Below are 20,635 nucleotides of genomic sequence, written 5' to 3'. Positions count from 1 at the left end.
AGTTGGAATTGCTAAGGAGAAGGGTTTTAAGATCTTTCAAGGTAGGAAAGTAATAAGAATTCTTTAAAGGAACAATGTCACATTGTTTAGGCTTAAAATCTGGTTTGCTAGTAGGGAAATGCATCATCTCTTATAGGGATAAGTTTAAACTGTGAACTTTTGATAGACATGTTTCTACTCTACTCCCTATTTCATCTGGGCATAACTACCCGCCCAGAAGTATTTGGACAAAATTGTGCTTTTCCCAAAGATCTGGACTGAGTGACAGAAGTGGGGTAACACAGCATAGACTTACACAAAAAGGCAGTGGTGAGAATTCATGTTTCCCTGGTTGTTCTATTCTTGGCTGATAGGAAAGTGAAATTTCTGTGGAGCAGAACTGATTTACTGCAGGTCCTCATGAACTACAAGGAAATCCATGCAGCCTGGGCTCCGTGGCTCCATCTTACTTCCGCTACGATGATGATGAGCAAAGCGATAAAGACTACACAAAGGTGTGTTTGCTATGAAATCTTTAGAGCAATAACTTTTACCTTCAGCCTCCAGACACTGGAAAGAGACAATCGCTTCCAAAAATTACTGGTCAGAAGGTTGTGCTGGAGCTCAAGTTAAGAGGAGCTGTGGAATGAAGACCACAGCTGCTTTGCTACGCTTGTGCAAAAGAGAAACGGAGGCAGAGGTGGATTTGGGGAGGAGGCAGAGGTCTAGTTATTGGTTTGGAGCTTCTAAATATCTCCTGGTCCTTTTGGCGATCTTCTGCAGCATGGTGTAAATTTGCATGTGTCTCTGGAGTTATAAAGGCATGTCTGAGCTGTGTCACGGCTGTGTTTGCTAGGGCGATCCACCTGGGATCACCTTCCTATTGGTTCCTAAACCAAGTGGAGATGGACAGCACTGATAAAGAGAAAAATTTGGAGACTACTAAACAGAGAGAGACCCTTTAACACAGACTTCTTGAGGGTGGGAGATTGCAGGAGGGAAAGGTGCCCTTCCTGGCTCACGTCTCCATGCTCGAGAGCAAACAGCTGGCAATGGGGCTCTTGGCTCCGCTTCGGTTTGGCCGTTCTTGTGCCTGTACAGTCCCCAGGGTTAGCTTTGAATTTTAGATCCCATACTCCCTTCTTCCAGGAGAAGAAACTCAATTAATGAGCACATCCTTTTATCAGAAGGATGTGAAGTGCACTTGTCTTCCACCCACAGAGCGAGCGTGGACGTGCCTGAACGCCAGCCCAGCCACACGCGCTCCAAACAAACAAATCCAGCGTGGATGGGGATTAGAACTTGGAAGGATGTTACAATTCGGTCTTGCTGCCAAAGATTGCTGTAAATAGCTTCAGTTTTTATTCTTCCATCCTTTGAACATACATTGCTGTGTGTTTGACCTGCATGTTTTTAGAAGAGGTGGTGCGCTCTGTGAGAACCTCGCTGGCACAGGTGCACATAGCTGAATTTGCACCAAACTGTGCCAAGTTTTGTGACTTGACTAGCAGGTTAGCTGTGCTATTTGTTAAATAATATATATGCATAAGCATGCCATACAAAGCACAAAGACATGCTTCTTCCTTGGTCTAAATAATAACATCTCCTGGCCCAGGCAGGCGCTAAAAGCTGATGCATAGGTGCCATTTGGCCACTTTTGTCTAAAAGTAAATCAGGGATCCGTGCAACATGCTCCATACTTGGAGAAATTGAATCCTGAAGTGCAGTTCCTACCCTCTACCCCATGTGTGTTATTCTTATAGGAAATTATATCTCATGCAGTATTGTTCATATTCACCCAAAACACCATGAAGAGGCAATGCCCTAGATTAAAACAGATATTCAAGATGTCCGAAACAGTGGAGAAAAACAGGATGAAAATGTGTTTTGAGAAACATTTGTTAATTTTCCACTTTGTTTCAAGATTTTCTGCATTTTTTTCAGGTTTACTAAAAAAAAACCCTATCAAATCCCTTTCAGTACTCAATTTTAAAAAAAATTTGTTGCCTTTTATTTTAAGGAAAAAAATCAAAAATATCACTTCGAGTCTGCTCTAGCAGAGATGAAAATAATACCCTCCTCACACAAAAACATAGGCTTCTGCTACATGAATAAAGTGCTTTTAGCATTATAGAACAGATGAGGTAAATGAGCACAATTAAGTAACTTCATATCAAGCAGCGGGGGGCCATGGTAAATACACACCAGACAATTTGTAACAGCGCTCGTGTTTAAACATTCTCTGGGTCTCTGAGCCCCCAGTTTTAATTTAAACAAATACTTCAGTGTATGGAGATAAATAAAATGAGAACGATAGCTCTCAGTCTGGCAGGGCCCAAATGTGAGATACAGTCTACACTAAATAAAAGAATTATTTATGTAGGTAAATAAAATATGTTTGGATTCCTTCTCTGTATGCAGATAACTCTATCCATCACTTTTTTTTTTCATGATTTTAGTTGAGAGGTAAACAATCCTGAAGGAAAAATAATGGGAGGGACATTGATTGTACATTGTAATTTTGGGACTAAAATGATTGACAACTCTAAAAATGAGGGATGTGTCTGAAGTATGTTCCCCATAATTATTTTTCAGCATCCTCGAGGCAGTTATTTCTTTTTTTCTAAACAAAGGGAGAGAAGACAACACCACTCTTGCTATTCTCCAGCTATTACCAGCAAATGGTGACTTTTTAAATGCTGCTGCTGCACTGGGCACTCTTTCAGTGAGGTGGCTGGAATTATACATTTCCTCTTGGGAAGATGTGTTTTTCCTAAGTCCGTAAACACGCTGTTAGAAGACCCTCTCTTCACAATTAGCTAACCTGAATCTGAGCTGTAGGAATGAAATGGCAATAAAAGAGACCCTCCTCCATGAAGCTGGGATAATGCTGACCAGGTATTAAATTCATGCAAAACACACACTGACCAAAGAGATCAGAAATTGAGTCACTGAACCAGGAAAACTGCTGAGGAGCAGAACAGGCTGATCGGAGCAAAAAAAAAAAAAAACAACAACAAAACAACCAGACGTGATCAAACAATTCACAACAAAAAATACCAGCCCAAACCCCAGAGAGAAGGAGAAAACCTAAAATCCTCTAAAATTGGGCAAGGCAGCTTTTGAATGTCTCAGAATTTGCCTGTCTATATATAAACCCATAATGAGATCATTCACATCTACAAACAGTAGGGTACATAAACACTTCCTTCCTAGAGGCACATCAGAGGAGGTTCCCATCATGCTGGCTATGGTATAAACATATATTTGATATGCTCCTTCTCTCCAAAAGCTCATTTAATTTCAGGGCCAAGTTTTTCCTTTCTACAGTGCTTTAAGCAAAGGATTGGGCTTATTTTGCAACATTTGACTGAATTTGCTTGTGCAATGCCAGAATCCCTCATTTGCTACAGGTTTGGTACAACACGTGTTATCCAAAACAGAGTAGCCGGGACAGAACATGAATCCAAACTCATTTTTACATTGGGAATTTCAGAATTTTTAGGACTACCCAAACAGTAATAAAATAGGTAGGACTTTCTTGGGCCTTTTGAGCTTCTCTTTTTGAAGGAGGAGTTTGGACAAATCTTTCATTTTCTCTTTTCGTATATCTCCATGGTGCTTCCTGGTTCTCCTTAGGGAAGGTTTGAAGATCTGGAATATCCCCAGATCATCCACCCTCGTGAGATTTTAAATTACAGGGAAAATTACAGGCAAAAAGCGTAGGAGAACAGGTTCCTCAAAGAAACGGCTACAGCTCAAATCCCTCAGAGCTTTGTTCCCAGCCTGGTTATGATGACTGAGTATGTTTGGAGGTATGCTGGTGCATTAGGGGATGGGGAGAGGTGGGAGCCCAATCAGAAAATGAATTCTTTGAGTTTTACTCCACCCATGGCAAAGCAGGGCCAAAGAGGTAAGTATTTCTTATCACACTATTGGGAAATAGTATCTTCTGGTGAGGAAAAAAAAATAAAACAAAAAGACAGCCCTTTTTCTTTAGCATGTCTCGTTCTGCAGTGGACTTTTCCTAGAGTCCAGATTCTACTGCTGCTAAAATCCCCAATTATAGTAAGAGGTACTTGCAATACAGGTTATTTTGATGGACATAATACCCAAAACTAAGCTTTTTACCATCTGTTCGTCCCTAAAATTTGAAAGCAAAAGGAACATATTTCACCACTACGTCAGTGAAAAGTAAGATAAATGCTATTTAAATGCATGTACAGCATATGTTCTTTCTTCTATGCCACATTCATCTGTAATGCTTTACTCATTTCTCTAGAGACACAAATCAGTGGAAAAAAAACAAAACTTTTTCCCATAAGAAGCCCTTACACTAAACCTAGTTTTCTGAACACAGGTGAGAGATGGGAACAGTATTCAAACTGCAATGAGACTGAAGTAGATGTTTTTACCCCTCCAATGCTTTCTCTTCCCCCAACTTCAGTGACAGGAGATAGGAAGTTCTTGGGCACTTGGGAATCTCAACAGAATAAATCAGATCAACACAGGGCTGGAAGGGTTTGTGCTGGGACTCAAGGGTATAGCGGGAAGTTTTTTATTCCCAGCTGATACTCTGGCAGCATCACCAGTTTGCAGGTGGAGAATAGAAGGGAAGTGAGCATCACAAGTGTCACTACAGAGCTGCTAAATCTTTCAGCACAGGTAGAGAGACATCTACCTGGTGCATCTTCACCTCTCCTTGCACTAGCAGCATCAGCATGCTAAATCACATACAGGCTGCTGCAAAGGTGTGCATGGGGAGACTTTTTTTCCCCTGCTTCTGATGTCCTCCCAGAGCCCTGTTTGCAAATGGATCTCGTCTGGTGCGCATGAGAATTTGATAGATACCTGACTTTTGCACAGCAAATCTTGCTTCAGTAGAACAACTACAGTACAAGGTCAAAGCTAGGACATAACCCTTGAGCAATGTTATTTTGAATGCTCTTTTCTCAGTCCTTCTCTCCCTCTACCATGTAAGCACCTGATGCAGCGGGTAGCCCTGATGTCAGATCCACAAGGAGCCCTGGAGCAGGCACCAGTGCTGTTAGCTGGAAACATGAGAGGAAGTCCTGTGCAGTGTGTTTAATTAGTTTATCTTTGAGAAACTCATCTCTTTAGGCTATATTGTTGTGGGTTTGTTGAAGCATTAGCAACCCAAATCACTTGTCAGTTTCAAAAACGTAGGTTGATAAGATGAAGGAATTTGGTTATTGCCTCTGCAGGAAAGCAAGAGTCTTTGAGTCCTGCCCATTATTTCCTCAAATCTGCAGGCTCATAATCTGTATGCAGTAGCTTTGCCAGGAGTTTTAAAAGCAAGCTGCCTCCTGGCTACATACACAAGCACACAGATCTTGCACACTGCTTGGAGACTCTTCAGCAAATCTTTGGTTCATTGAGGAATGCTCTACTTTCAGTTCCTGTTGCTTGCCCACTTCCCAGGCTGCTCGTTGTGTCAGAGGCAAGACCACATCTGAAGTTTTATTACTGCTGGGTCATCCCCAAGAGTGGCATTTGGGACTTGGAGAGCTTCAGCTGACCAAGCCTGGACAGATGCTCCTGCTCTCATCACACTGAAATGCCCAGCATTCATGAAGTCAGGTCTTTCAACTGCTGGCTTGAATTGACAAACACCTCCATAAATACACCAGATCAGAATGCCTTTAAAAAAAAATGGGAGGAAGAGAATACAGGGCAGATAAGTGCTTGCAAGGAAGAACTATTTTATTTTTTTAAAAAGTTTGAGAAATGTAACATGATTATATTTCTAGCTCCACTTCCCATCTGTTCACCTTCCAAAGTGACATTTAAGGGAGCTGAGTTTACTATGCTAGAGGCATCAGCAGCACTGGATTGAGTGGATCAGATTCCAGACTGACTCTAAAGCTACTCAAACCTTGCCTAAAGCTCAGCTCTTATTTATTTGTTTTTCTACAGCAGAAGTACCTTGATCTCCAGAAATGCTGCCCTTTTCTTGTTTGCATCCCTTTCTGCTGAGAGCATTTGCTGTCTTTTTACAGTACATGACTTGGGAGAAATGCTCAATCCCCCTTTACATACCTGAAAGCTCTTTGGATGACACAGAGCATACCTCTGGCACTGGTTGTGTAGGGTCCAGAGTTCAGGACCTATAGACCAACACTGAACCAGGTCCAGGGTTGCTGTACTCTCCAGCAGACACAAGGGTACAACCCAGCATCATGCTCAGAGTCAGCAGTTATAAAAGTGTAGACTGCAGGACATGTCTAGACTCCTACATCTTCTGAAACAGTGGTGTCTGATGCAAAATAGGAAACAAGCACATTCCCTTGCTCTGTAGTCTAAGCAGGAGAGATTGAGCTGCAGTTGATTTTTTTCAAGCCTACAAAGAAGTGGGAACATTGATGTTGCTGTGTCTTGTGCAGTACAGAAAAGTCCATCTCAGATTTAAACTAAGGGGTCACGAGGAACAAGTGTCTGAGGAAAACAGAACTCACAAGCACTGCAAAAGGTGATGGCAGAAGGCACGCCTGGATAAGCTGATGTTCACCACAGGAGAAGGAAAAATAGCCTTGTGAGGACGCAGGCAGAAAGGTGAAGATCATCTTTGCACTTCACAGCTGTAAAGGCTGAAGAACATAGAAGCTTTTTCTCAGACAGTGACCTAGCCCAACAGCAGTGGAGAGGAACAAAAGGAAAGCAAGCATGATTTAGCTAATAGGTACTCAACTGGGAAACCTGGAGATGCAGTGCCAAGGCATTGCCTTCTCCGTTCCTTGCTAGTAAGAGCAGGAGACTCATTCTGCACCTTCTTCGGGAAACATTTCTGGGGGCAGGTACAGAGCTCTCAGCAGACAAATTCAGAGCTCAGGTTCCAGTGTACATGTATCCAAATCCTACAGTTGCCTCTGCAAATGTTTGCTTTTATTGACTAATGACAAAATTAGGGGGGGGAAAAGGAAGCAGCCACCCACACTGCTTCTGTCTCTTTTCTTCCATCTCCCACAGTGGCAGGGCTCTTGCAACATTTTATAGACCTGTAATTTCCTGGCAGTTTATATAGCATGAAAGTAGAAGAAGTGATAAAATATGCAGTTTAATTGGAAAAAAAAGAAAAAAACATGTACTAATCTCACTAATGTGAGAGATTAAAACTGTAAATGTGTGAGTCTTCAAGGTGGTTACACAGATTTTAAGCAAATTTTCCTTCTAAGTGTTTCTATTCAAACTCATATTTTATGGTATCCTGGACCTTACAATTGACTTGCTTTATTTTTATGAATGATATTCAAAATACAGTATTGTCACAAGGGATTCTCTTACTCCAGATTCTTTTATCATGCAGAATTTCTATTAGCATCTCCAAGAATTTTTTTTTTGGTCACACTACGCTGCTTTAGTGGCTGCAAGCGCTATTGTGTCACACTGGCTTGTGTTAATAGCTCAAGCTGGAGTTTACCCTTTGTGTGGAAGGCTAGTACAAGGACTGCGTGTTGAAAATCTGCTAAAATACTGCTTTGAGAACTTGATACCAGCTGGAAGACTCCTGCATTGCTCCTGTGAGATGCTGGCAACGCATGTCACCCCCATTCCCTTCAGGCACTCTTCCCACCCCACCCCACCCCCCACCCCATGTAAACTGTCTGGCACAGGACATGCTCCTCCTCCTACGTTGGTACAGTGCCTGCCCCGTTTCATAGAGACAATGAATAGAATAACCTATAAGGGATAAGTATCTGATGGTGCTCTAACAGAAGTGGTTGTAGAAGTTAACTGCAGTCCCAGAAGATACTCAGACTGGTTCAGTATTAGGAGCTGGGATTTTAACAGACAGGTGATACCAAACTGTGATTTTGCTAGGATAGTTGTAAACCAGTTACCGTGGAAGAAAAGGGACTTTTTTTGGAACAGTAGCTGTACTACAGGAAACTAAACAGATCTGAGCAAAGAGCTTCTTGATCCTTCTCTGTTCACAGCAACCTCTTAGTAACTCCAGTGAAGTTATTTCAGAGTCTGGGATGGACACTGGCAATAAATCTGCTGCCCAATATAACCTCAAAGTAAACCTGCGGTTAGGATAGCTGTGGTCCTTCAAATAGCCACAGGCTCAAGTGAGTCAGGCAAGGGCACAGGCCAAGAGCCCCTCACCACCACGCAATGCCTTCATGCACCAGCACAAGGCATGCATGAGCTCCCAGGGCTAAACCTGCTCTGACCATGCCCAGGAGCCCAAAGCCTGACAAGGAACAGCCAACAGTGGAAAGGACCCAGAGCTCACCACAGTGGCACAGCTGGGGACAGGAGGATCCCTCTTAGATGTCTCACTGCAGGAGTGAACACCGTTTCTTCTCTGCAAAAGCAGATACCTGACTTACAAGCCCCTAAAAAACACTAATCTATAACCCCCCCCAAACTCTTTCAGACCTCACAGACCCCTCCATCTGTAACACTACCTGCATCCACCACTAGGACATGCTGAACTGTTACGAGAATTGACTTTGGGACCTGGAAGTCCTCCACAGATCTCTGTGTACCAGTTATATTTTAATGCTAGAAAAGGGAAAAAAACCTCAACATCATTTTGCAAATGTTAAGCTATTAAACTAGCAAATGATTTGAGACAAGAGTAAGTATACAGGGTCAGCTTCTCTTTCAAACACTTCTAGGGTACATTATGTGTAGCATGCTTCATGCAAATACCATGGCCTTGAGGTTTTCCTTGTGGCTTTGTTCATTCTCTCATTTCTGCAAGGAGGCAGGATGAATAAATAGATGTTTTTATCACCACTTTTTTGCTTTCAGAAAGTTCACATATTGCATTTTTGACATTATGTAAATTAAAAATCACCATGGCATTACCTGAAATAAACTATTATATCACTCCTTTCACGCTGCTCTAGTTAAGATACTGTCAGCACTTCCATTACTAGCCCTTATTTCAAGGAGTTTCAAACTTGGTGGTAGAAAGGTGGGGAGATTTTTTTGGATGGAAACTTTTAACAAGTTCCCAGCCTGGGGAGGAATTTCGTTTTCTTCAGATGTGAGCAAAACTACTTGCTCATTACAGTTAAACAATAAAATGGGAAGATTCACCCTCCAAAAGTTTGGAGGTCTAGCAGAAGCCTGATGAAAGTTTTTGAATACTGAAACCTCAGCTTGGAAGTTTCATTGGAACAGTTTGTGGTAGAGGCTTAGAGCCAGAATTTGGACACTTACCACAGCCCAAAGACCTATCTGTAGCAATTTATTTTCCATAAAATTAGCCCAACTGAAGTCTGACTGAAGCTCTGGTCAGTGGTACAGATCACCTCCTGTGTTAAGAGTCCAGATGCCCCAGGAATTTGCTCACCACACAGCTGTTTGGAGCAATAATTACCCCCATCTGTATGCTTATAAACCCCAAGAGGCTGGACATGCTCCCCACACCACCCTCTGCTCTGAGGCCTGCCTGGGCACAGGGTTTGTCTGGTATATTTGCTATACTGTATGACCATGAAACTTCCCTTAATTGGTCTACAAACATATATTAATCACATGATTATCTGTGTGTATGAATCTTCAATAATATAACAAAATGCATGATGTATCACTGCATGCCTTGTGCTACAAATTCCATTTTGCTTTGTGTGTACTTTCTGCATGTGTACACACACAAAATACAAATGCAATCCAATGTTTCAGGACACTGTTAAACTTGCACCTTCTCTTGAAAACCAGCATTTGGGTCACCAGGGTAAGACAACAGCTCTAGGAGCCTGCTCAGGACATGTTCTCATTCCCAGGGAAAACTGCTGAAGATCCCAAAGCAAGAAGTTCTAGTGACCAGGTGTCCTCAAAAGCTACCATGCAAAACCCACCCACCATACTGTCTGCAATGTGACTCAAGTACTACCAGCTGAGTTTTGTTTCATAGCCTCATGTGATTATCCCATTTCCGGGCAAATAGCTTACCAGTTCTGGTGTCAGCAATCTTACCAAAGCAGTGCAAAATCAGCCAGACTCTGGTGTTGGGGTATCAGAGCCAACTACCTCAAGGAACAAGGGCCGTCATGACATGCAAAAGCATTGCTTTAAAGCAAGCGCTTATGGCCCCGCTCCTGCTTGCAATCTCCAGGCTGAACTCTACACGTGTCTTTTGGAAGACATCTGTTTTCAGAAAGTCATGCAAAAAAAAAGTAAGGAGAATAAATTTCTCCTCCATGTCGGGTATAACAAGGAATAATGGACTTAAATTACAGCCAGGGAGATTCAGACAAGACATTAAGACAAACTTCCTAACAGCAAGGGTAGTTAAACACCAGAAAAGATGGCCTGGGGAAGGCATGAAATCCCCACTCTGGGAGGTTTTGAGCACAGATTAGACAAACGCCTGACAGGAGTGACAATTTTGATGCTCCTTTGGGGCAAGGGATTATATCTTGATTTCCCTTCCAGCCCTGTTTCCCACAGCACTCTGGAAATCCTTTAGAAATAGAAAGAATACATATTTTGACATCTTACGTCCTATTCTGCATTCTTCCATGTAATCATCCAGGCTGGGACACTGCACCCCAGCTGTCTCCTCTGAATCCACGTGTAAATGCCATTAGCTCCTCAGATGTACCAGCTCCCCCGCTGCTGTGCAAACCCTCCTTAGGCAACCATCACCTGGTGCTGGCTTTAAAGGGTTCATCATAGTGGCATCTACCAGGAAACAGGCTTCACAATGAGTGAGCATCAGTAGTCACAGAAAAGTTTTTTTTTTTTTTTAATTAATAAAGCCTTTAGCAAGTGGAACAGTCCCTTTCTGCTGGCTGCAGTGGAGGTTTCTGCTGAGTTGCTGCTAATGCGGCTGCGTTCCCTGGTGGCAAAGGGATGAGAGCCCAATTTATGATCTGCAGGAAGTTTCACAAGCAAAATGCAAACAGCCAATTTCAGACTTTGTTTGGAAATATTTTTCTGTTTCCTGCTGCTGCAAGAAGCTAAGAAGAGGGGGAACAAACCCAAACAAGAATTCACTCAGTCTTTTCAGTGCCACTCATTTTTCCACCCCCAGTAAAACAAAACTCAAGCTACAAAACCAGAAAGTGACAAGTGTTAGGAGAAGCAGATAGCCTTCCCCAGCTGTGCTTTGCTCTGCAGCCCCCCTTCTTCCTCACACCTCCTTTCTGGCCTGCCCTCTGCACCATCCCACCCCAACTGCCCAGAACCTGCAGGGGTTCCTCCTGCCTTTAAACCCCACAGCACCAAAGGTTGCTTTGCACCCTATTCAATTATACACCTGGGTTCCCAGCCAGGCTTTTAGCTGCATCTTAGTCTAACCATGACAAAATAAAACAGTATACCACTTTTTCCAGCCTAGGCTGGAATTACAATTTGAGAAACTGCTGAGAGGGCTTGCCTGGTTCAGGTTTCTCAAGGTAGATTCCTGTGATCGCATACTGCATGGCTGACATAGAAGACTACAAAAGCAGATGACATGGAGACCCATACCTTTTAAGTTAATTGCAGATGGGCTGATTCTTTGGCTTGTGCAAATCTCAAGGCCTTTGATTCTTTGTCTTGCCCTTGAAACCCAAAGAAAAAAGTAAAGTGTTTTCTTCTCCTAGTATCAAGCACCCATCTTGGCATGCACAGCCCTTACAAGAGCAGAGTCCATTACACAGAACCTCAGCTACTGCTCAGCCTCTCCGCCTTTGAGCTGCTTACACAGATTTCATGTTCAGAACACAGACTCAGAGTTTCATAGTAGCTGTTCCTCCATATTTCTATCATCAGCAGCCATAACACTGGCAACTATAAGGACAGACAAAAGGGACTCAGACTTTTAAAATATATGTATGTAGGCACATATATATTTTTCATTTTCGGATGTTTCCCTTAATCATATCTTGAATTAATGCAGGGCTTGTTCATTCGGAGCTCTCATTACCCTCTTAATTAACTGTGCACAGATGGAAAAAGTCGGAATTGCTTCACTTGAGTTGTTCTGCTAGTTTTAAAATGAGATGGCAGATGGAGGACAAGGCAGAAAGGGCTCAGCTCAGAGGTAGGAGACAAGTTTTCAAGCTGTCACAGAAACGTCAACAAACGCTCCATCTGTTTATGAGGAGTACCAGGCAGAGGCAGTTTTAAGTGCCATCTACAGACATGAGTTCAAAGAACTCCAAACAATTAGCAGCAAAATGAAAGTTGCAGATTCAGTTTGAGATGTACCAGGACATTGTCAGCTCAGATTGCTGATGGTAGAGTTGGGAGCAGCCAACACAGTGCTTGCAGTGATATTCTCAGACCAGGATGAGCTCAGGATCCTCAGGGCTGTGTTTGGTTTGCAAAGAAAATATCCCTAAGGCTCTGCATACAAGCCTCAAAGGAGAGACGCTCCCAAAGGCCCATAAAGCAAGTGAATCTCCTGAGATCAATAAATTACCCCCAAGGAAAGAGCTGTGAGATGGTTCCCTAGGAGTCCACATATAGGGAGGGTCCTCAGCTGAGGATCTCAAATGTAGGCACTGCCTTTGTGGAAAGAGCCTCCTCTGATTTCAGCTTTCCAGAGGTTTCCTATGTGTGAGACATCCAGGGGGAGAAGAATATTAGTGCTGGACTTTGGGAAGTATGAGCTGTTGGGATAGCACTTGGGATATAGCTGAGGATGCTGATAGTTGGGATATAGCTGAGGATGCGTATGCAAAGTCACACAGGTAAGAAATAATAAACTTCTTTCCTCTCCCTTCCCAGAAAAGCCCTTCTTGAACTGCTCCAGTGGGATATTAAATTGTTATTCTGTCAGAGATAACATGCACATGCTGATCCTAATGCAGGAGGGCACTGCACTGTTATTAGTGCTTTAGAGAAGCAGTAGTGTTATGTAAGATAACCATGTCAGGGCTATGTGTAGTACAGTGGCAGTGGATATTTAAATAGCCTCAGAACCCTACAAGGAACACATCTGTTTCCTTCTGTATAGAAGCCAACTTATGTGAGCAGTATACATCTGTATCTAGGCTTCATTGGCTTATATATGGTTAGCAGGTATGGTTATTTGAAACTGAATGGTACCCATGTGGTTTCCACAAAGAGCTGCTAGAAGAAATACACACAAAAATACAGTTCTGCACAGCTTCCTGTGATATACCTGCTAATTCTTTTTCCAGTAAATCATGTTCTTTTGGAGTAAGATCATATGTTACAATGATAGCAAGTTCCAGGCCCCCCATCTATAGACCTTTCATTTCAAAACTAATACTATGGACTTTAATTCTAGCCAGCTTCAGAAATATCTGCATCTGCCTCAGGTCTTTTTAAGACTTTTTTTTTTTAATTATAATGAACTGTTCCCACATGTAAACCAAAAGTGAGCCTCTGACAAACACTTATGGAGGACATTCCCAGCAAAAGCCTGAATAGAAGGTTTTCTATTTCCTTTTGATATAGAGATAACTCTAGCTTGCTGTGGTGAAGCAGGACAGCTGAGGAGGTATCTTGCGTTGTAGGGCAAGGTGGACAATTTTTTTATCTAGTTTTGCTTAGAGATAGAGTTAAACCTACATCTGAAGCAAGACATTAAAGGTCTTTCAGCAGGGTGTGAAGATCCACATGGCCAAGGAGAAACCATCTTCTCAGTTTTGCCCTCAGTGTTATTTTTACTTTGTTCAGGCCCCCTAAATGCCATCAGCCCATCAGGTGATGCTCAGGCTGCAGGGCTAATGGCTACTGAGAATTTAAATATACTGAACAATAAAGTTTTGTCAAGAGCAGACCACCACAGGTGACACTAGGACACTACAGCTGCCTGCAGTTCATCAGACAGGAACCCAGAGATGTCCGAAACCCTGCCAGAAAAAGGATGTGAAAGTGATTTTCTTCAGACTGCCGCACAGGAAGCTTAAAAAGCACAAACCTCACAAAGCTTTTCTGTAGGGGAAAAAAAGAAGAAAGCAAGAAGAAAAAGGCAAAACTGGATAACAGCAGAAGTTAATCTCTGTGCATGTTCTTAGTCTGACAGGAGAGCACCCTTCCCAGGGGCTTCTTATCAGAGCCTCAGTTCCCTCAAGGTCACAGATCAGGGTAATTACACTCTGATAAGCATAGTCCTTGCTCATTTGCAGTTAGATACTGTGGTTCCTCATATTCTGCTCTGAATACTCTGACAGCATCACCACCCCACAGCACTTTCAATAATATACTTCTCCAAACTGGTTGGAAACCAAATGCATGACATGCAATTCTGGTATGTAGTGCTTTAGGACTCTTAGGCACTAAACAGGGACATAAGATGCCAGTATTTTGGAGTATGATACTCTCAAAGGCTCGTAGCAGACACAGGTAAAATCGTACAATCCATATTTTGAAAAACACACCACAGTATCTGCTCTAATCACCCTTTCTGGTCTTGTCATAAAAATCTTGAAGTATCCCATTATGGAAACACCTTCTATGACTGGAAAGGGAAAGGTCATTTTCTTGTCCTGGGAACCCTGCAGTGAGCTGAGAGATGAATCAGTCCATGATGCTTTCTCCCATGCTGCTCACATTTTTGGTAGCTTCCTTTGCACCTTACAAATTTCTCCACAGAAGTGAATTGTACTGTAGAGCCCGCATGCACTCTAAATACAGGACAGTCCCTCACGGATCCCAGACACTTCTCCTGCCTCTTTTCGCTCTTGCGCACAGAGGCTGAGGTAAAGTAAAGGATAAGATTTCTTCCTTAGCCATTACCAGTTCTCAGATTCAGCAGATATTCCCCCTAAGGATGCTCTCTGCAGAAGAACCCAATGCGCACAGGCCTGCTGTCAGACAGCCCAGCCCCAGAGGCCTTCTGCACCCTGGCTGGGCTGGAGGTCACTCGGGAGAACACCCTGAGCCACTGCTGGGTTATGAATTCATTTTATGAGTGAGCAGAACAGTTTCAGTTTAGAATATTCCCCCCCCCCCCCCCCCTTACTCTCTGCCTTTTTCCTCTTTTCTAAAACAGGTACTTAAATCATTCCAATGAATAATAAGGATGCTCGCCAACCCAATTTAAGGCAATTTCCATTTCAGTCCCAATATCATCCTCAAACATACTTTTCCCTTTATCTGTGGAATGGACTGTTCTGCACAGCACCTTAAATAGAAAGTGCTACGCTAGCTAAATGCTGCCTTTCAACTATTACAATAAATATCTGACAGTGAAGAAAATAAGAAAAGAGGCAGGCGGGGACTGATCTGCCTTGTCATATGCTAGCAACTTGGCGCTGAAAGCTTTATCAGTCCATTAGCTGCTGTTAATTTCCTTGTTCTTCATGGCAAAGGTGGCCATAATTGGTGGAGCTGCTGGAAATATCACATAAATGGGGTGATTCACACTCAGAACTGTCACTGTAATAAAATCCCATTTAGAAAATGTCCCCTTCACCCAAAGGAAAAAGCGAGCTTCAGAACCCGCCCTCCCCCTGTTCCCTTGTAGGAACACAGAACCCATCAGCAACAGACAGGAGCGCAGATCTGTCCGTCTCTGAGGATTGGTCATAATTTGAAAGGGACATCAAGTCTGATGGCCCATAATCAGCTCAGACAACAGTTTTGTTGTGTGTGTTTTTATTTATTTATTTTCTAAGTGGGACTTTGCAGACTGGACAGAAGCCAAGAAAACAGAGATAAATATAAAATTAACATGAAATTCCATCCATTACCGGTATCATTATAGTGTGCGTGCAAGCATGCACGTTCTTGAGGAAGCAATGCATGTGAGAAGAAATAAGTAGAGTTGGCATGGGATGAAGCAGCACACCAGGAGTCAGGCTGCATTACTCAGCAGTGCTCCCTCTTAGAGGTCAGAGCTAGACTATAAAAAACACGTTTCACAGGTGAACGCAGAGAGGTGGGGGAACACCTTAGCTGAAGGGTGAATCATACAAAGTTGAAACAAAGGGTTTGAAAAAGTGCAGCTTTAATTTTCAGTATAGTCCAAGATTCATACAGAAAAAATCCTGAATATTTACTTCTGACAAGTCTTGAGAGATTTGTTTAGAAATAATCACAGATGTTAGCTAGCTTTGTTGGAGCTAGAAGAGTTCACAGAGCTGTTGGATTTATTTTGGAGTGCTAAAAAAATGTATTTAACTTCCATAGAGAAAGCATGGTAGAAAGAGGGATGGCATCTTCCCTGGGCTTACAGGCAATATTATATTAATTTCCCCCAAAATTTGGAACTACTTGCTGTGCACAAGGATTGCCCTTGCTGAATTCCTGCCCAGAACCTTGGCCCCCAACAGTGAAGCCTCTAATTTTTCCATTAAGACAGTTAAATATTTGAGATGTTCAGTACCAGCACAAAGCTCAGGCTCAGTTACATACACAACACCTGGGTCTTGATAAACTCTTCGGAACTCGTCCATACTTACAACATATTCTGGGAACTGAAATGGTATGTCCATCCCTTCTGGTCTACCAGGCAGAAATATGTATCTGGCTGGTAGCTCACTTATACACATGATTAATTCTCCATACGTATCACTAGTTAGTAGGTTTCCAATAATCAGAAAGAAGCACAGGTATCTCCAAGTATTTTCACTGGGTTAGACAGGGGTCTTCAACACATCAAGGATTCATGCCATGCTGACACCAAGCATCTAGCTGTCAGCCCAGGTACATGCCAACCTTCTAACCTCATGTCTGCCCAAGAAGCACAATACAGAAGACATCAAAAAAATCAAGGCTTACTGGTGATAAACATCTGAGCATGACTCTGGTCCTTCTCATAAGGAGGAGGATTTGTGGTCATGGGTTTGGTGTTTCCCCTTCTGACTGGGCTGGTTAGGTGAAGCCTGTCATTGAAAGGACTGGATTTTGAGTGTTTTGCAGCTGTGCTTCCTACAATATTTACTCAGTGTCCACTGGAGCAGTTTTCAAAGCCATCAGCAATCACTCTTACCTTCCTGAGCAGCCTGAGTGAACAGTGAAATGAAAGACTTTACTGAAGTCTTCAAATAGCTGGTGAGATTAATCTTGTCAAGTGTAAACACTTCTTGACTCAGCAGTGGGGTGGGGAATATGAGGCCAGTCTTTTTTTTTTTTTGACATATCCACAGTTGTCAGTTTTCCGAAGTTAATTTTCACAGAAGAAAAGGCATTGTCTGGGTGATATGGTAGAAAAACCTAATGTCAGGGAGAAAGCTACCCTGCAGTGCTGTGATGTTAAGAGGGGCAGCGTGTTTGTTAGCTCTACTCAAGCAGACATTACTTCGGTAATGAAAAACTTTCCTGGAAAACAGCATGCAGGGGAAGGGCTCTCTGAACTTCCAAAGGCTTCTACCTCCTTCTCAGCAAGGAGGTTCAGTGGCAGATACGTATGGACAATTGTGTTTTCTTTGTTACAGCTAAAACAACTTGAGAAGTGTGCTGCCCTCCACCAACAGGACTCTGGTCAAGGATAATCCAATAACTCTGGGAAGCTGTCACCAGTTTTTAACCCTTTGAAGAGATGAGGTTTGTTACAGCCTTGCCTGCCACTCAAGAGTCTGGACCTCATCTCCAAGCCAGGAGCTGCACTAATTACCAACAGCACCAAGTCCAGACAGATGAGTAACTTAAAGGCTCAAGGGAAACATGGCAATTCAGCAAGAAAACTTCATCAGGTCTCAAACAAAGCAGGTCTCATTGACTTCAGGAGACCTGAAGCGTACATTATGAGTTAAGAATGCACAGAAGTGCTTCGCTGCACACTAGTACTGTGATCTGGGGAGTATTGTATGACCCAAACAATTTTTTCTATAAACCTGAAGCTCTGGAAACTCTCACCAGCTCAATAAGACACAGCAAATTAAGACCACCTGAATGACACCGATGTGCACAAAACGCTCCAGTGAATGACTGCAGCAGCTCATGCCTCTCAGCATTGCCTACACCAGACAAACAAGTACCTGCAGGTCTCCTGTAAACAATACCCTGATTTGGGGCCTTAAGCATGGCCCTAACAGTTGGTGCCAACTATTGTGATAGCTGGAACGAGCCAAGAAAAGCAGGAATCTGGCTTGAAACCAACAACAGGTTCTGAAGATTAAGATGTTTTAGCCGATGCAGAGGTGTAGCAGAGAGAACAAGAGAAAGATACAGAAGCAGTAGAAGAGAAAAAATGCACAAAGAACAGGATGGCAGACTTTACAGGAATTCACAAAGGGGCAAGCCTTGGAAAAGTTATTGTGATCTTATTGTGAAGGGCCAAAGCAGGACCAGACAGCAAAGGAAAAGCATCTTTTGTAACATCATTGACCTCCCTTCCACAACATACCCTCCTTTCTGCCAGGATGCCTGTGGCTATAACACTGTAGTCCATTTACATATCCTTCACAAATCACTACGTCTTTATGATGATCTGATTCAAATAAGTAGTACCACACTAAGAATAATCCTATTTCTCTCCTTGATGGCATAATGAAACACAATTGGGCCCCACATCTCTGTATCAGGAGTGTTGTAATTTTTTTTAAGTTGTTCTAAAGTATTTATTGCTTTACTATACCCTCTTCCTTTGCAAGAAGTATTTATCATCACAAGCAATCTCACTGCAGTGTCACAGATAGTCAGTACTACTTTTGACTCTTAACAGTATACACAAAACCAATTCCCCAAACGCCCGGTAATTGAACCATCCTTATCCAATGGTCTTTTCTCCTTTTGACAATCTGAAAAGATAAGATACAACCTTTGAGTTTTATTCATCCCCCTCCCTCTATTTTAGAAGTGAATTGCTATTCAAGGCTACTGAAAAGTGCCAGATTAAGAGAAGAGTGATGGATGATACACTTTAAAACAGGTAACAGCATAAAACCTTCATGCCCCTATCCCCCCACGGCACAGTATACAATAATCCACAGCAGGTCTTTAAATAGTTTGAGTTCTCTACTGAGTCTTACTGCCTTTTACAGTGCTTCTGCAACAGAATACAAGCATGGCTTCAGGATCTTGGTAAGCAGAAGGATCGTAGTATTACAGAGTAATTGAAGTTGGAAGGACCACTGCAGGTCACCTGGTCCAGCCCCTGACTCAAAGCAAGGATGACTTCAAAGTTACATTAGGTAAGCTGATAATAGTGATTATTTAGGACCCCTGCGGTCTATCTGTATAAAGACAGCTCAGGCTAGCTTGCTTTTTGCTACTCCTTTAGCCTTGCTCAAGTCAGACCACCTCTTTATCTCAGACAACTCCATCTTCTCTCTAGCTCAAAGACACTCACTCAACTCCAAAAGAACACCATTTATTATGTTTCCCAAAGGGTTTTCTAAGTTTAAACAATCTTGTCAGAAAGGGGGAAAAAAAATGCATGAAAGAAAGGAAGAACCTCTCAACCAGAGCCAGCAGGCAGAACTGGACTAGAACCAAGACTTCATACAACTCCTCCCAGCCTGCCACCAGCCGAGCACACTTTCTTCTCTCCCAGCAATACCCAGCTTCACAAAACCAACAATATTCCACTGACCAATAAACTTTCCAACTAAAGACCAACAGAAACCAGCATTGTACTTTACCTGGCTACAGTTTTTGGTCTCCACGAGCTCAGGGTAGGCTGGAAACAGATGCTCCTACATGGCGGGGGGGCCTACAGACAGCCACAGGGCTTCCCTTTAGGGGCTAATAGGGCTTGGTGCCTCCCTCTTTATAGGAAAGAGGCTAACGTAATTATCACCTGAAAACAGCAGAAACGAGGTCACTTGCTTCCTGTGTAAAGCTTAATTTTGTATAATTTATTTTTACATTTTCTAATTGAATGAATATTAATTAACTGGAGTTTAATGCAGAAGATGAAGACATTAAACTCTCATTAACAAACACTGAATCCTATTCATCCCCAAACACTTCACATCTGCAGCATTAAGTTATCAAAGGAAAAAATCTGCTATGATTTATGTCGTTTTCCGGTGGAAAAAAGGAGGCAATGAATCTGCTTTATCAGTTAATTATCTGCAGCGTGACACATGGCTCCTCAAGCACCCATAGTTGGGATGTGGGTCCTGGTGAGGCACCGACATGCCAAAGCCACCTTGTTCCCTTGCATGCAGTGGCAGCAGTGAAGCTCCAAATGGGGCTAGAAAGCAAACCTGGGCAACGTATGGCACTATTTCTTATGGTCTTCAGCATGTGCAGGGGAATGTCACGGAACTGCAAGCCCCTTCGTTGCTCACCCATATTGTGCTGGTGGAGAAATAGCCCTGTGACTAACAACTAATAACTAACAACTGTTAGTCACAGGGCTATTTCTCCACCAGCACAACATGAAGGGCAGTAGTTCTCTTCCCACTTGTACAAGTTCCCCAACCTGCTAAATCAGCTGCGGCTGATGGAGGCATCATGGCTGGTCCAGGCAGCGTTACCAAGTAGGGAAAGCTCTTAATGAATCGAGGAATGAGCCCAGGCTGTTAGCAGAGATTCCTGCAGCTCCTTCAGCAATCACCCTAGTTTCCTGCGAAGGGAGACGTGTCAAATTCTTTGCTGGTTCAATTTACTTTAAATATAAACACTGGGAGATGTCGCTCCGCTTCAGAAAATGGAGCATAGCAGGAATGTACTAAAAGTGTCCCAAAAAGTAATCCAGTGATTTTAAAGTGTTCCTTTCTTGTCATGTCATTTATAATTTAATTAGTGGCAGGTTGTCAAGCAATAACTATAATCGATAGATTTATGCACTGAAGGAAAATAGCTACCTCATTCTTAAAGCAGC

The 20,635-nt window shown here is 42.7% G+C and overlaps 1 long non-coding RNA gene across 1 annotated transcript; it reads right to left on the bottom strand.

Moving 5' to 3' along the window:
* Window positions 1-1,195: 1,195 nt before the first annotated feature.
* On the bottom strand, window positions 1,196-19,772 carry LOC310884724. The gene is made up of 2 exons (XR_014574360.1): window positions 19,446-19,772; window positions 1,196-5,640 (listed from the first exon to the last, which is right to left on the bottom strand). It is a non-coding gene; the product is annotated as an uncharacterized lncRNA (long non-coding RNA).
* Window positions 19,773-20,635: the final 863 nt, after the last annotated feature.

This window comes from Anser anser, assembly GCF_964211835.1.
Source record: "Anser anser genome assembly, chromosome: 21".
In the NCBI taxonomy this organism is placed as follows: domain Eukaryota; kingdom Metazoa; phylum Chordata; class Aves; order Anseriformes; family Anatidae; genus Anser; species Anser anser.
This window is presented reverse-complemented; position numbering and strand designations above follow the sequence as displayed.